Source organism: Cyanistes caeruleus, chromosome 1, assembly GCF_971803275.1.
Source record: "Cyanistes caeruleus chromosome 1, bCyaCae1.hap1.1, whole genome shotgun sequence".
Lineage (NCBI taxonomy): Eukaryota > Metazoa > Chordata > Aves > Passeriformes > Paridae > Cyanistes > Cyanistes caeruleus.
Window position 1 is genome coordinate 62,635,347 of NC_141701.1, and position 16,565 is coordinate 62,651,911.

The window sequence follows — 16,565 nt, forward strand, 5'->3', positions numbered from 1 at the left end:
TGCAAGTGCCAAGGTTGATCACTGGAATATGGCACATACCCCCCATTAAAGTAAACAGCAGTGGCATATATATTCAAGGACAAAACTCTACTCTCTTTTACCAACATTGGTAAAATAATATGTTTTACTGACAGGAAATATGTGTCTCCTAAGACTCTTTCCAAATCTCTCTTTATACCCATGAATCTTCTTTGCAAAAATAAAAAAAAAATAAAATAAAAATAAAAAAATGAAAGGGGATTTCTGGAAAGGGACATTCTATTGTCCTAACCAAAGGAAATTGATAACAACTAAACTGTTCCCTTGCCAGATCACTAGAACTCATACTCTCACAATTTCTGTTTTCTAAGCATGCATATAGCATGCATATTATGGGGTTTTTGGCTCTTTTATCAGGCACTTTCTATCCTCCTGTGGTCATGATGCATTAAAACAATCTTTTCTCCAACAGGAACTTCCTGATGACACTTTTAAGATGGTATGAGTACCAGTATGAGCTGGTACTAAATTTCCTAGGCATTCCTGATAGTCCTCATAGGGCAATACCTCAAGATACATTTAAAATAAAGAAAATACAAGCTGGAGAGTTGTTATCAGTTTGAATTTAGTTATAAGTGTCCAAGGAAATTGATTCTGATCCCAAATGCATAGTCACACTAGCACAGAAGCAACCTGGGGATGCTGCAGTCCTTCTAGAGTGGCCAAGTTTATCTGTGACAAAAGCTTGACTGAAATAGAAAAGAGGCTACTTTTGTTTTTTTTTTCTCAACTTCTCATACAGAAATCAGAACTTTTCCAAATTTGACCCTGCGGTTTCCTTAGACAGTTTACTTTTTCTCTCTTAGAATCATTGAGCTTTTTTTCATTAGCTTTTCTTGGTATTCATCCACCTCAGGTCACTGGAGGACATCACCAGCTCCAAATGTTTTATCATTCTTCTTCTTGTAGCGCTATTATACAACATATTTAATATAGACAATCCTGTCAAAGTGAAATCTAAACTCAGTTGATCTGAGTTTATCCTTTATGGTTGTTTCCCTCTGTTCAGCTGGGGAGCTCTGAAGTATTATCTGTTTTCAGATATGGTTTTTACTTGTTTCACAAGGGTGGTATGTCCTTAACAGACCACATTTTACAGCCTCACCCCTTTCTGCAGATGTCAGCTGCTACTTCAATTCTAATTATTTTTTCCTAAGGCATAGCATATTTGTTTAAATTTATTATTGCATGTCTGGATGCATATGTCATCCTACTAAGAATAGAACTTTTTCTCCTTCCCACCCTTTAGGATATCTAGTGTCAGTTAAATAATTTTGAGTTTGTGTGTGAAGAATTTCTTGAGTACACATGAATTATGCATTTAAAAGTCTGGTTTTCACATTTAACATCTTAGTGCCTTTCAAAGAGGTCACTGCTTGTGAGACAAGTACCATCTACCACTGGTATCAATATTTGTCATATTAGTTTTCCTATGAAGGTTCTCTCTATTTTGCAGATATCATAAATGACAATATTAAGCTTTCTAACAAATTTTTTAACAATTGTATATCTCATGTCAGTGAAAAAAGTATCAGCTGTCACCATGATTAATGAGCAAGTTCCAGTGGAAGAAGTAATATGAATACTCTGCACACAGAGGTATTGCAATACAGACATTTTATTACCTATGTTTGCAAATGAACTAAATAACTGCATACCCACATAACATGTGTTAGTGGTTGATCTAATTGAAGGAAATATGACAAGAATTGCAGTTTTCACAAAACCAATAAATGCTTGTTGAATATGTAATGCTAAACTCAGTGCCCAACAAAGCCTAAAAATCTGAATGAAAAAAAAACTAAACAAAGTCCCAAATTCACAAAGAAACCTTACTTGTCATATTGAGTGAGAAAAATAGTGCATTTTTTAAAATTATAGAAGGACATCTGAAGACGGAGATGATACTATTGATATTATTATTATTATTATTATTATTATTATTATTAATGATAATAATAATAATGTTGTATTACATTAATCTTTTATTGAGGATATGTAAAAATAATATAAATTTCATATTTAACTACTGTTGGACAAACTATTTTTACACTTCAGAACAATATTTTTTGTCTGGTTTAAAAAAAATAAGCATATTTTGTTTATTTACTGGGGTGAAAAGCCAAAAGTGTTGTGTTTTGATTTACAAATTAAGTGAAAAATAATAATTTTAAATATATACATTTTAGCACAACCTATGATTATATCTTTCTTAAGACTTCACTGTGTGTTAATCAAGGCATATACAAGTTGATGTTCCACAATCAGGTCCCAGGACAATGTTTCTGGGAAAGGTGCATTCACCTGCTTGGAGCAGAATCAGGCTGCAGTCACATATCATGAGATGTGGAAAGCTACTTAAAAAGGCCAATCCTTCTACATCACTGCCCCCTCCTCCCAAACTAACCTCATTCTATTTTGTATAGAGCTTGGGCACAGTGTGTACCACTAAAGTTCCCGCTCTAATACCAGCAGGTGGCCATCATGACTGATGTTGCCAGGCCATTAAAATTTGCTTAGATTATGAAGGTAGATAATACTCAGTTGCTTGGGGCCCAATCCAAGTTTCTGGTGCGTGATTACTTGAACCTGCCACACCTACTGCCAGCTGCCCTACAGTGTGGTGTTACTGCCTGCTTAGATTCTGGCTGACTGCATCTGTGCATCTGAGCAGACAGTCTGCATAAGAACATCTACAAACCAGATAAAAACTGAACAAAACTGGAGCTTTTTAGGTTGCACAATGATCCTTGTGGTGCACAAGATTCAAAGTTCTGCCATGTGAAGCTGGTGTGTCTCAGACACTGAAAGCCCATGACCCTGGAGGGATTAGATTCAATCTGATAGTTTTGTTATAGGCTTGGCTTCTCAAGGTCATAAGTTTGGTCTGGTAAATTTTCTTTCAGGAACTCGGCCAAGATGCAGACTTGGCACTTGACTCACACTAAAAATGTCTCTGTCCATGCCATAAACATCACTGCATGCTGGAGATGGGGCCAGCTGGGCCCTCTTTGCTGACTTTCTCAAGGACAGCCTTGGTGGAGTAGCACTATTTGAACAATGTGCCTCAGGTTGCTCAGTACCTTCTGACTTTCCACAGACACTGAAAACATATGGAGCATTTACTTACTAGCCTCTTCCGTGCTCAAGGGCACTGCACCTTTGTTTGGGGCACTCCTGGACTATGAGAAAGGATATGGGCATGGGAGTGAATCTTGGCAGTGGACACTCTAGTGAAGGCAGGATATGGCAGGTTCAGGTGGCATGAATGTTTCCCATGAATCCCTGGCTCATATTTTCCTGTCCTTTCTGTACCTTCTGGAAGGCATGACAGACTCTTGTATGTGGAGGTAGCCCAAGGAGGCTGTAAGAACCCTTTGGGTGTGGGGCACTGTGTCTGTGCCAGGCTGGGCATGCCCAAACAGCCCCTCATGAGAAGTGTGAGAACAGTTCCTCTTAGGCTATTTTCATAGGGGGAAGTTTTGCAGTGTCTTAGGTGTCTTAGGTGTCTGTACACAGCCACAGCAAACCTGTTACACCTGTCATTTGTGTGTCCCTGCCCTTCCCTGAATTTATTTCTATTTTGTGTCATTCAGTTACTGGTGGTCCTACCTTTTCTGGTGGCTCCATTCTTCTTTCCATGTGCTATGCCCATGCTTAATAACCTCCATTTCACCCCGAGAACAGCAGCCATGGGTTGTCATTTGCTGCAATCATGCTCTTCAGTTTGTGAATTTTATTCCTTCCTGTCAATTTCATACACCTTGTTTAATTTAATTGCAAGCTGTTTAAAACAGGGGCAGCTTCCCTGTGTTCATACAATGCCTCACTCAATGTGTCTGTGACCTCGATAATTACTCAGGTGCAATTATAATAAAGAGTTATTATCAGCTACAATAATTATTCTAGGACCAGGAAAAATACAATCATATCCTTAGCACATTCCTCTCCACTTCTTGAGCAGTGAATGAACCTGAAAGGAGTTGTGTACTCTGTGCTATGTACTCTATTGCAGCAATGTTTTGTAAAGGTTTTTGAATGATAACAATTAAGTATTCAGAAATTCTTCTCATCCAGTGCAAAATGGGAACCAAGGAATAAATCTTGAAATTTCTTTGTGATTGTTGTCATTATTATGAGTATTTCAGAGACCTTTTGAGGATGTTTGCATTTTTTACCTGAGATACTTTTCTGTAAATAATAGGGGTTTCAAACTGTTCAGAGGCTGGTAGAATAGCAAGAAAAGGTCCCGAGTAGTGTGGGAAGAGTGCAGGTGAATAAAGTTAAATGATAAATTTAATGCAATTTCTGCCTTGTGTCTTAACTTGACAGTATATACACAACCCCCAGGTATGTGAGGCATAAAAAGACTGTGAAATGTGCAACATTCCCCAAATTCAGAATTTTTGAGCAATAATATTGGCAAAGAACCAGTCTAGTTTATTTGCCATCTGTGTGCTCTCCTACAGATATTACTCTTCTTAAAAGTGGCTAATGCAGGTGAATAATTTTTCAAGTGCCATAGAATTTATTTGGACTTAGCAATTTTTTAGCAAAAATCCCCTTAGGCTAAGATTCAATGTACAGACTGTATTTGTCCATAATTCTTTTCTTCTGTGTGTTCTTCTTTAGGTTTGTTTACTTGAAAAGCAGATCTTGTTCATAAGTGCATCATAACTAATGATAGCAGCTGAGTCAATACCCAGAAGACACTCTGTCTTCTCATTACACATACTACCACACTCTTCTCTCCTCTGAGAGAGGCCCAGATCTCATCCTCCTGTATTCACTTTTTTACCCTTGACTGGAATACTAAATTAAAGTGCTATCCACCTCACCACCCCTACAAACCAAGCCAGTTCCAAAATGCATTAAGGATATCAGGTGCAGATTTATGAAGATGAGTTATGCCTTAGAATATAAATGAATTAAAGATGTGGATATCCTCCAGAAGCCATTGGAATAATTTAAGTGATGTGAAAGAATGTTTTGTGATAATGTTATCACTCTTGCTCACTCTTCAGAGAAAATTGACAGCGTGAAAGGTCCTAATGTTACATACAATGTGATTGCCAGCTCTGGGATGATGACCATTACCACTCTGGAAGATCTTGAATTTCAGACTTAGTTCTGTGAAAAGTCTGCTCAGTGTTCAGTAGTGCAATGAGTTCTAATCAAGTATTAGGGATTACCAGAAAGAGAACACAAGATAAACCTCAAAACATTGTATCATTTTGTAAATACACATGTAGATGCTCTGTGTCGTGAATGCTGTGGTCAGATTCTTTCTGTCACACTTCCTCATTTCGAAGAAGATCAAACACATAGAATATCTCTGAATAAGGAACAGTGCAATTGAGGGGACTCTTCAGCTCAGAGAAAAGGAGGAACTTTTTGGGGATATATAATGGGCATCTATGAAACCATGGAGAAGGGAAATAAGGTTTGGTTATTTGCTTAGTCCTCCAATACAAGATGTAAGGCTTTTCAGCATAAAACAGCCTGTGACCTCTTTGAAAGAAATGGTGCAAATGTCCATGATATCGTCATAACATATGTTTAGTCTAGGGACTTTCAACATAAGAATGATACTAGTACTAAAATATTTACAAGAATTGAAGAGGTGAACAGATGAGTGAATGAAAATGAAAAAGATTGTAAAGCACAAAGATGCTACCTCTGCCTCAGAAGGCCCATGTTGCAAATTGTTCAAAAGTGGAATGGTATTTTTGGGAAGTACCACTGTGGAGTCACTGTTCAGCTGTGCTTAGGCCTTCATTTCTCATTCCCATAGGAGACAAAATATCATTGGAGCCTTTTGTCTGACCTAGTATACCAGTCTGAAAATTATTTTGTTAGATTCTCATGATAATTGCCTGAGACTTCAGATGAAAATAAGAATGTGGCATGAGGATGAGAATCAAGCACTGTTTCTTTTCAGAGATGTTTACAACACTGAAACATGTCTTTAAAGTGACACCCTTCTCTGACTTTCTCTGTTATCCCAGTGTTTCTAATCAATAAAGATTATTTCTGACATGTGGTTTACCAACGATGTGGAAGAGCTCCTTTGTGCACTCATATACTTTGATGAACTACATCATTTTTATGGTTCTGGGAAGAAAGATAAAGAATTACACTTGCAACACTGAAGATCTGTGTAATATTTTCTCAGTGTTATACACACCTGGAAGCATGTGGAAGGCAATGGTTTTAAAATTTATTTTTTTTTAAATATTATCTAGTACCATGGAGAAAATATCGTAATGATCAAGGGAGCATGTTCTCACAAGTACTGTGAATATTCTAATTATCTCTTGATTAATAGGTAGGACCCGTTGCATAGATTTGATCTTGTCATATGTACTACTGGTTTGTGGATATTATAAAGCATTCAGGTAGTGACCCATGGGCTGTCCTTCTGCCAGTTTTAAAGGGTTGTCCTGCTGCTCACATTTGAGCTGTCATGTAGGCATTTCTGCAACTGATGTAATAGAACAGATGCAGAAACAAGCAATGACAGACTCAGTGCAAAGAAAAGAAGTTGCAGCTACATTTTATTCAAATTCTTTTCTACTCTGAAGCAGAGCTGCTTTTGCCGTCAGTAACTCCCCTGTTGTAGCTGATCCAGCACAATACTTTCTAAAGCTGTTATGTTCCCATGGAAATGAGTTGTTACTCCACAGGAGAAGTCCTGTTCCAGAGAAAAAATGAGATGCCAAGCTATCAAAATTTGTTCTGCCTTCAAGATAAGTTCAGAGTCTCTTCATATGGCAGAGCTGATTATCCTCCATAGTTCTGCTCTTTAAACAAAGAATGTGGCTTCATATTCATGTAAACTCAACTCATTGGTAGAGTTGAAAAACTGCTCTGCTGGCAGTGCAGGAAGGCTGTATACCTGCCTTTAAGACCTGAAAATATAAAAAAGATAATTCATATGGGCAAAAGTAATATGCCCATGTTTGTCTTATTTTGCAGGAAACATGGATTATATAACTAAGAAAGGTTTGCCCACAGATGAGGCTTAAAAAAGGGCTCAACAGCATCAACAGAAAGGTGAAAGCAAAGAATTGCACCTCTTAGAAAAAGTAGTTTTATTTGACACTGGCTACTGACAAATACTAGCTTACAGATGGACTTTGAGCTGAGATCTGAGTCCTCACCTGCCGAAGAAGCTCGGGTCTGAGTCCTAAACCAATGCTTCTCCCTGTTCTTTTGCTCTGTTCACCTGCCAGGCTCCAGGCACTCCCTTTCCCACTTTCTCAAGATAGGCTCGCCTCCTAAATCTGCTCCCACAGTCTGAAGTGAAAGGTAGATAATTTCTCTGTAAGCACAGTATGTGCTCAGGCTTCTTACCATGTGGGAAGCTGAAGGATGCCCAGAGGAGATGGGCTGCTGAGGGCATGAGCTTGTTTGCATCTATGCAAACTGACATTTCCTCAGATAATGTTTGTGTGAGCATTTCTAGGACGACCAGAAGTTAAACCTGCAATATTCCCAACAAATTCCATGTTTTGCTACAAATGCTAAAGATGTCAAGTTTAAATAAATGATGTGACAATATGTCTGTGTTCCTTCTTCCAGTGTATGCTGCAAAGCCAAAAGAATACACCTTCTGAACCCATTCACAGAAATGCCTCAAACTTTTTTTTTTTTTAAATTTTATACTCAGCATTACTGATTGGTTTTGCCTTTATACTTTATTTCACTCATTTAACTCCTTGACTTGAGAGATTACATCTTACCTGACTGCAGTGAGAGCTGAATAAGACTTTGCATTTATTTACTGGGATGTTTCTTTAAGGTCAGAGCAAGGTTGACTTGAGTCTAACTTGATTGCTTGTAATAGCTAGGTTAGAATTTTTTTCCTCAATGTTTTCTCACTGTCACTGTCTACATTGTGCAACATGTCTGGGTTGAAATGCATGTCAGCTGAGAAGCAGATAGCCACTTTTACCTTGCTGAGCAAATGTGGCTTCCTCACTTTGGATGAATGGGGTTGCAGAACTGTGTTATGAATTGTGGAGTGTTCTTGCCCTTGCAGCATTGGAAACAGATTTGTATAATCAAGCTGCAGATCTTTTCCATCCAAAACATTCAGAGATAAAGCTGTGAGGCTTTAGGTTGCCTAAGTGATAATAAAAAACCAATGTTGATTAGACTTTAAAAAGCCAGCATGTGTATTTTTCAATGATGAGATAGTATATCTATATCATAAAGAGAGAAAAATTAGTCAAGAAAAACACAACTCGATTTTTAAGACGTGTTTTTGCACATTTTTTATGTTTCCTGGAACATTCACATGATATAAAGGTGAAAAGTTCTTGTTTTATGGTTATAAAGAAGATCAGTGTTCATTCTGATTTGAAATCAGTCAAAATGAGGTCTTCACCCTAGAAAAAGATGTGAAGAAGCAGTAGATAATTCAGATCTATCTGTCTTGGAATTCAGGTGTATTTTCAGTATCTGACTTGATTTGAATGAGGTCATTGGCATTTTTGGGATAGATGTACGGACTAGTTTTAATTTTTTAAACCATAATTTAAGACAAATAAGTATACTGTAATTTGTAAATTCTCTAAGTAAAATAATAATAATTAAAGTTTTGGTGGAATATAAAAAAATATGCTGAAATATAATAAAATATCATTCACTTATAGATTTTATTTGTAAATTATTTCCAGGAAAGTCAAATCTAGCAAAATTTTTCACTTGTAGCAACACATCTTACATTTTCATGCTCTCACATTAAGTTTTAACTTAGGAATTTCTGGAACACTTTTCACTTGAACTATAATATTTTCAATTGGATGATAGATTGCAGAAGTGCCAGTGTGTTGAGTGATTCCTACGCCAATCTATACAACAACTGGTTAAAACTGGCAGAACATTGAAGATGAATGGAATGGCACTAGTCAGTGAGCTCTATGACTTTATTATTTTTCTGGGTCTGTGACTGTAAAAGAGTGTTTTGTCTGTCACAGCTCTGCAGTTCTTTCTCCAAACTCCACTGCTCAGGCAGTAGGAGAGCTGCCACGTGCATAGAGACCAGCAAAGCAGAAGCAGAAGATAAAGCCTTGTAAGTCTGAGATGCACTTGGAAGCTGGGCAGAGTGGTATTCAAGAAGAGATGTAAAACACCCCCAAAACCCCATTTTTTAATAATTTCTATTTTATTTTAAAAATTCATCTTGGGTTTGAGGAGGACTGATAAATGGTAGGAATGAAATTTGAAGAAGCTATTCTAGTCCTGTTTGAATCAATTCAGATTTTCAAGGTCTGGGTTGCTGTTTAAGATTTATGCTATAAAGAACTGTCCTGGGGTGACTTTATATCTGCAAGTCTTGATCTTTTTACTAGGAGTAATTTAGTTTATATGAAAATGCATTTCAGACTTCACTAGATCTCAATAGCTGCAGAATGTGAAGCACATATTGCAGAACTGGGTCTTTAATGGATTTCAGCAAGAATTGCAGAGAAATAGATGATGGTAGTAGGTGGAGCACACAGTTGATAGTTGTTTTGAAATCTTTTCCATTTTAGGTTTCTTGGAATATTGCAGTTGTCCCAGAAAAGTCAAAGGGAGATCCATCACAGATTCTATAGGTCTTCCTGGCCACTGCAAGGTTTGTGTGGTCAGGCTGCCTTTTTTATTTTTCCTGATCTTTTGTTATTTATTAATACAGTCCTTTCTCATAATTGTAATTTTCAGTGTTCTTTTCAATTACTTATTAAAACTCCAAACCATTAAAATAACAACAGAAATACCCATTCACCCCAACCCTCAGTGTGTATGAGTTTGTTCAGTCCAGTTCTTTCCTTGTCTTGAAACTCCTCCATCATTCTAATTGGAGGATGAAGATTTGTGGCTGTCCTTTTTCACTTGTAAATGTGGGATCCGGCACTATTTATCTAGTTCTTGAGTATTTTCTGGAAGTCACCCCAGATTTTCATTCTCATAAAAACATGAAGGGCCTTTGGGGCTTGGAAATGTGTGTATGTATCTGTGTGTAACAGTAGGATTCATTCAAGAAGGTGATTTAGGTTGTGGCAATACCCTAAATAGTGTAACTGCTTTCTTAAGAAATAGAGACCTATTCCTTGCAGAAAAATGGAAGTCACATGGAATGAAAAGTAGACAAAATAGAAGAGAATCACACAGAAAATCACAGCAGAAAAGTAACTTGACAGTGTGAACAGATATCTTGTTTATGTTTCTGTTAAGACAGCTATGATGCAGGGGGAAGCAGTAGGAAGAATAAAACAAGAAAAAGGAAGAAAAGCAGACTGAAGGGAAATGAACTTAAAAGGTACAGTAGGGCAGGACATGGAAGGCTGTAAGGTTGGAAGCTAAAGCAAGATTTCAGTGACATTTTCAGAGCCCTGTTTGAATAGATAGTTTTACTCTAATCTCCCTAAGACAGCTGTTAGACAGCATTCCCCTGCAAGGAGCAACAAGGAACAGCTTGATGACAATAAGTTGTATTCCTCACTGTTTCAGACTCTGTTAGTAGAAGGAAAAAGCAAATGAATAACCAAGTGAACAAGAGTTTTGAGGAATTGGTAGAAGAGATATAAATTCTCTCAGTAATCAGCATGAGGTGGAAAAAGAGCATCTTCATCGGGGTACACAATGTATATAACCTGGTAGCTGTAATAACACCCAGGAAAAGCCTTTTATAGCCTGGGTGGGCCCTGTGCCAGAGGTCCCTCCAGATGTAGTCCTTAGCTTATGGTATTCCTCTGCATCAAAGCTGTAGAAATGTTTGAATCTCAGTTTTGAGTAGGGATCAATGATCACCAAGAAACACAGTTCACAGCAGACCAGCATGTTTATGAACCACTGTTGTGTAACCAAGAGGCTGATATGACAGAAGATGCCACCAACCTCCTCTGACACGGATGCTTTGTGAGAGCCAGGCTGGCTGGAAAAGGAGGTTATGTCTTTGAATATCAAGGATTCACCTTTTTCTCACAAAACTTTTTCTTAAGTGGCCTCAAGTCACAGTCTCCTTGATGCTTCACACTGAGCACTTTCAGCAGCTTCCCAGTAAACAAACCAGCTTTTGCTGGTCACATTTTCTGCTTCTTCTTTACTTTGCTGAATAGGAAGTCTCCTGCCACTCCCTGAGACAGTGAGTATGTCTAGGCATACTTTTAAAAACACTACTGGAAGCCTTCAAAGAGAGCTTCCAGAATTACAATGAGATTCCCTGACATTTCAGGGGTTTTTTTCCAGTTTGATGCTTTCTTTCTAGACTATCTTCATATGATGCTACAACTGAGAAATTGCTTTCCCCTTTGCTTTTTTCACCCTCAGCTTTCACATGTGTATCAGTCAGTACCATTTTATGTTGTACTTTAAGTTAGCTAAAATGCAAACCTCAGAGGAAGCAAACTGTTTCCCACAAAGATGCATTCCTCTTTTCCTTGCTGAAGCGTTACTCCTGCCTTGATTTGCTTTATGTCTTCAGAATAACCAACAGTAGCACATTACCTTTGCATCTATATTTGTTCTTTTGCCTCATTATTCCATAAAATAATAGCCTCAATGCATTAATGCAGATGTCTTGAAACTCTAAATTTACATTTTGAAATCATGCTGTTAACTGTTTTTTTTAGTAATTTTAAGGAAAGTTAAATATCCACTAGTTAAATCAATAGAATATTCTGTAATCACCTTGAATAAAAGATTTTCTCACTCATGAACTAGAAAAACACTTTTTAGAATTCTTACACTGCATAGTGTCATATTCTGAAAGCAACTTATCATGAATTATTTTTTTTTTAAGCCAGACTTATGTCAAATTCTGTTAGCTTTACTTAAGAACCACTGAATTTCCTACTTCTGGAGGTTTAGGGTTTCACTTTTTTTGTGAAAGATTTAATTTAGCAGAGTGTTCTAACAAACTTATTTCTCAGTAATTCATAGTCTGTGCTTTACTTAATCTTGCAGAGACAAATTCTGTAAGCTGAGGAATCCTGCATGTGACATAAGTAGTCATTAACAATCACTGTTATTCAGTCTCCCCAAAATAGTTTTCAACATCCCTACTGTAAAAGATTATCAGAAATTCAGATAAATATTAAGTGTTGTGCAGGTTATATATGTAAAAAAAAAAAAAAAGAAGAAGAAAATCTTAGAAAAATAATGATTAGAAATAAATCTCTGTTTTTAAATTTTATTTCTTTAGCTGATTTCCTTAGGAAGAGTTTCTAGCAAATGAAAATGCAGTTGTATTTCAAGTAATTTCCTTATGAGTTTACAAGAATATTTTATGATGTAGTTGGAAAAATTTTCTTAAGTTAGAGAACTAGGCTGCAGAGACTGAATTTTCTTTTAGCAGTAGAGAAGTTGCTTGTTGCTTTCCCTCAGATAGGAGTGGCATGGGAATTCCTCTTTATGAAAGCAAATTTGTCCTTGCTCATCTTCTATATTCATATTGATTGGAATTTACATTTTCTATTCAGTAATCACCTTGTATTAGGCTGGGTATACAATGCTTGAAGCCAATGTGAGAGAGAAGTATAAAAGAATGGGATTCAAGCTATAATTCATAGGTAGTGAGGTGAGAAAATGTTCCAAGCTGAGGTACAAATGTGAAGTGCAGTATTTCCAGTGGAATGTTGGCTTTACCAAATAGCAATATTCATGTTTCTTGTCCCAGGAATAAGTAGTCAAAAGACAAGGGAAAAATTACTTTTGCCATATCAAATTTAAACAGAGTAGGTATAAAAACAAAGGAGACAAAAGATGATAATTAAGCTCTTTGAAAAGAAGAATAATTTTGGAAAAGAGTGGCTCAGTGTTGGAGATTGGTTTTCATCCTTGCACAAATCATAACTGATACTAATACCTGTAAAATAGCAGGTATTTACATTTGTCTGGGGATTGCAATGATAGTGTTTGTTCTTTCTGTTTTGGTGAATATTTTAAAATTAAACAGCAGGCATACATGACCACAGGACCTTGCCCCAACTCACATATCTTCTTTAATATGCCTGCCTGAATTGTACAGCTACTATCACTGAAGCATCAGAGTGCCTGATAGCCCATAAGGCTCAGGTTTATTTTTTATGATTTTATGATTAAAAGTACCTATGCTTGTAAGTCAGAGTATCTATGTGACTTACATGTAATATCATGTGAGGTTGTGTTTCTTCCCTACTGAACACCTCTGTGTTGCCAACAGATCAGAGGTTTGCGTACCACTTTTTATTGTTGGCTTCTGACAGTGGGAGGGATTCTGACTACTGTAGAGATTTCTGACAGTTTTAGCTCTGACAGCTGCCTCCATCCCTGAGAGCAGTAAATCTGGAGGTTCCTGTAGGTGTCTGTTTCTGCGTTCAGAGATGGATAATAGGAAATGCTCAGAAATGAAATTGTGCTACTTCTGCTTTCTTTTGCTTTTGTGTCTTTTGATTCATTTCCAGACTTCTTTTTGTGTCCCTGAATTTCTTGTATGAAGGTCAGAAAAATGTGAAAGTTGTTCAGCTATCAGGCAGTGCCACAGTTTACCTTCCCTTGGCCAACCCAGCCAAGTGTGACAGAACATTCTAAAGTAATGTAAATGGAGTAAAAATGTGGAGAGCTTTTTTGTAAATGCTACCCTTGATTTTCACTGCAATGGAGTCTGTGGTGCCTTACATATTTATACCAGATCTTTGCTTTATAACTGTCTATCTTATAGTTACCCAACAAACAGTGTATACTACACTGTTTAAGGACAATTTTCATGTATAAATTCCTCTTTTTTGATATGGTGCTACTTTTGTAAACATGATAGAGAAGCAATTGTTTTCTGCCCAATTAGCCCAACTTTTGCCTTGGCTGTAAAACTTTATGCAAAATATTCCTTGCAGTCTTTGCAGTCCAGTGAAACAAAGATAGACTTATAACTCTTAAGGATTTTTGGCAAACTGCTAATAAGAGCTTTTTAGAAACTGTAAGACCTTCAGCTGATGGAAAAGTATAAGAGGAAAGAAAAAAGACTGCAGTCTTGCACAGGCAGTAATGATGACAGCATCATTAATAACATGGATCATTAAAATTTATAAAAAGCTATTCTTAATATAGGATATAAATACATTTCTCAGGCAGAGCTATGAAATTTATAACTTTTTTATTGTCACCAGAGGACCTTCCTAGTGCTCTGCACCCCTCCACTGTCTGCCCTCCCTCATAAATCACTGTGTGGTTAATAACCTGGATTACAACTACCAGTTGCATTTACAGAATTAAATATTGACTATGTGAAAATGTTATTACATTTTTACTGATCAGAAGACCGCAGAACAGCCCTGCAGGACATGTAGCTGAACAGAAATATCAGTGTAATCTTTGTTGGAAACACAGTTATGGGATACTTGGTAACAAGTGACAGTTTTTAGAAACAGAAAATTGGAGGTGGAAAGTGGACTTAATTTCACACCGAGCAACACGTAACAGAGCAAGTAACCCAGTTCATTTTTGGCTGAGAAATTCAAGACCAAATTCATGAAGTAACTTTTAAAATGGAAGTCCTTGTGTCGGCAAAATAGTACATCAGAAACTCTGATAATATTTCTTCTCGGGTCTGAAATCTTGGTGAAACTGAGCTGTATTTATATCAAGTAGTGGGGCTTCTGCCAGGTTGGCTGGGAGACTGATTTAGGTTTTAGTACTTGATGAATTGTTTTTCATATCACTTCATGTCTTTTTTTTTTTTTCCTGTTTTCTCATTGGATTAATTTTTCCAAGGGTCTCTTGAACTTTCTCTTCTCCACAACACATGAATTAACATGACTGTCAGAATAAAATGTTTCTTGTTAAAAATAATTTAGGTTTTGATTCTTGTTATTTATTTAATATTTGGTTTAATCCTCCCTTAGAATCCTTTGATATAATTTTATTATTAATGCAAGTTTTTGCTTGGATTCAAGTAAAAAAATCAAATTCCCAGGTAAATTGCCATTTTCCATGTCACTATTGCATTCCTGAAGTTCTATCTGTATGCGTTCATTTTTTTTAGTCTCTTTCTCCTGAAGGAAAGTAATTCTTTATCTTTCTCAGGTATAATTTTGCTTCTGCATTGGAAATGAATCCATGCTTTTGTGCTGCAACATATTTAAAAAATTTCAATCCATATCAAAGTGATTAATTATTTTTCAATAAATATTTTGAGTATTTCTATGTCAATTTGCAATCTAAACAAGTTTCAACTTTACCATTTGAACCTGAATTTCCACAAAACAAATAATAATTTTATTAGGCATAGGTCTTCTTTGTCTCCTTGCATTTTCTTGCTCATCTCCAAACTGCCTTTAATTTAATCCTTGCTGGATCTCAATGCAAATCATATTTAAAAAAAAAAGTCTTCAGGGTAATGATTGTGGGAAGATCAGATACTCCATTCCTTCTTTTAAAACTCTTCCTTGATTGGAAGAAGCAAGGAGTTATTCTGGAGAGACTTCTTGTAGATGTAATAGCAAAAGTACCAGATTTGTGAGGTGTTTCATATTTTGCTTTGATATCTGACCCTACTCACAAGAGTCCTGGACATTTGTCAGATGACTTTGATTATGAACTATTTTGGTGTCATTTTACAAAATTTATTCCAGGTCATAGTGGCACAGAAGTCTGTTAGTGAACCTTTACTTTAGAACAGACTTATATGTATTCATTTATAACCAATAATGGATTTTCAGCAAATTTTCAGTATTCTGCAAGTTCTAATATCTATGATTAAATAATTATATTTTTCAATAAATAATAACATAATAATAATGATGATAATAATCACTATAATATTTAATAATTAATAATTATTATTTTTTTCAAGTTCAGTAGCTGAACTTTTATACCATTCACTTATACTAAGGGGCTATGTAAAATCTATTACAATCTATTGTTCAAATTTATTCCTTTTTGTGTATAGTTCTTGTTGGATAAACATTCTAACATTATGTATCAGTGAAGAGCCTGATGGGAAGGGGTGGCAGCCATGCTTCAGAGGGCAACAGGGAGAGAATTAGAAACGTGAAGCGTTGTTGAGTAGTGAGGAATACAGAACTGTGCACAAAACCAAGGAATTGATATCCCTCTAGACATAGACAACAAACAGTGAATAATTTTACCAGAGAGAAAAAACATTTGCCCTGCCTAAGAATTCTGCTGTCACACAGTTCTCTGGCTGTATATATCAGTATGGGAAATCTTCCAAAAGATGACCTCTGTCTCCCGAGTGGCATTTTGTATTTCATTCCTTGAGACACTGACATCTGAAAGCTTCCTTCTCTGTTTGTGTGGCCAGACCACTTCAGTGTCCTTTTGGTCATGGTAGTATCACAAGACAGGGATATATTTAGAGAGCAGAAAGAAAAAAAAAAAATAGAGGTCAGGTAGAAGAGTAGGAAAAAGACATATAATGGGAAAAGATGACAGCAGAATCATAATTTTCACATAAAAGGAGATGTCTAGCATTTCAAAGCTCCAGGGCATGTCACATAGGACCTTCTGGATGGCTCACTCCAATCAAAGCATCTCTT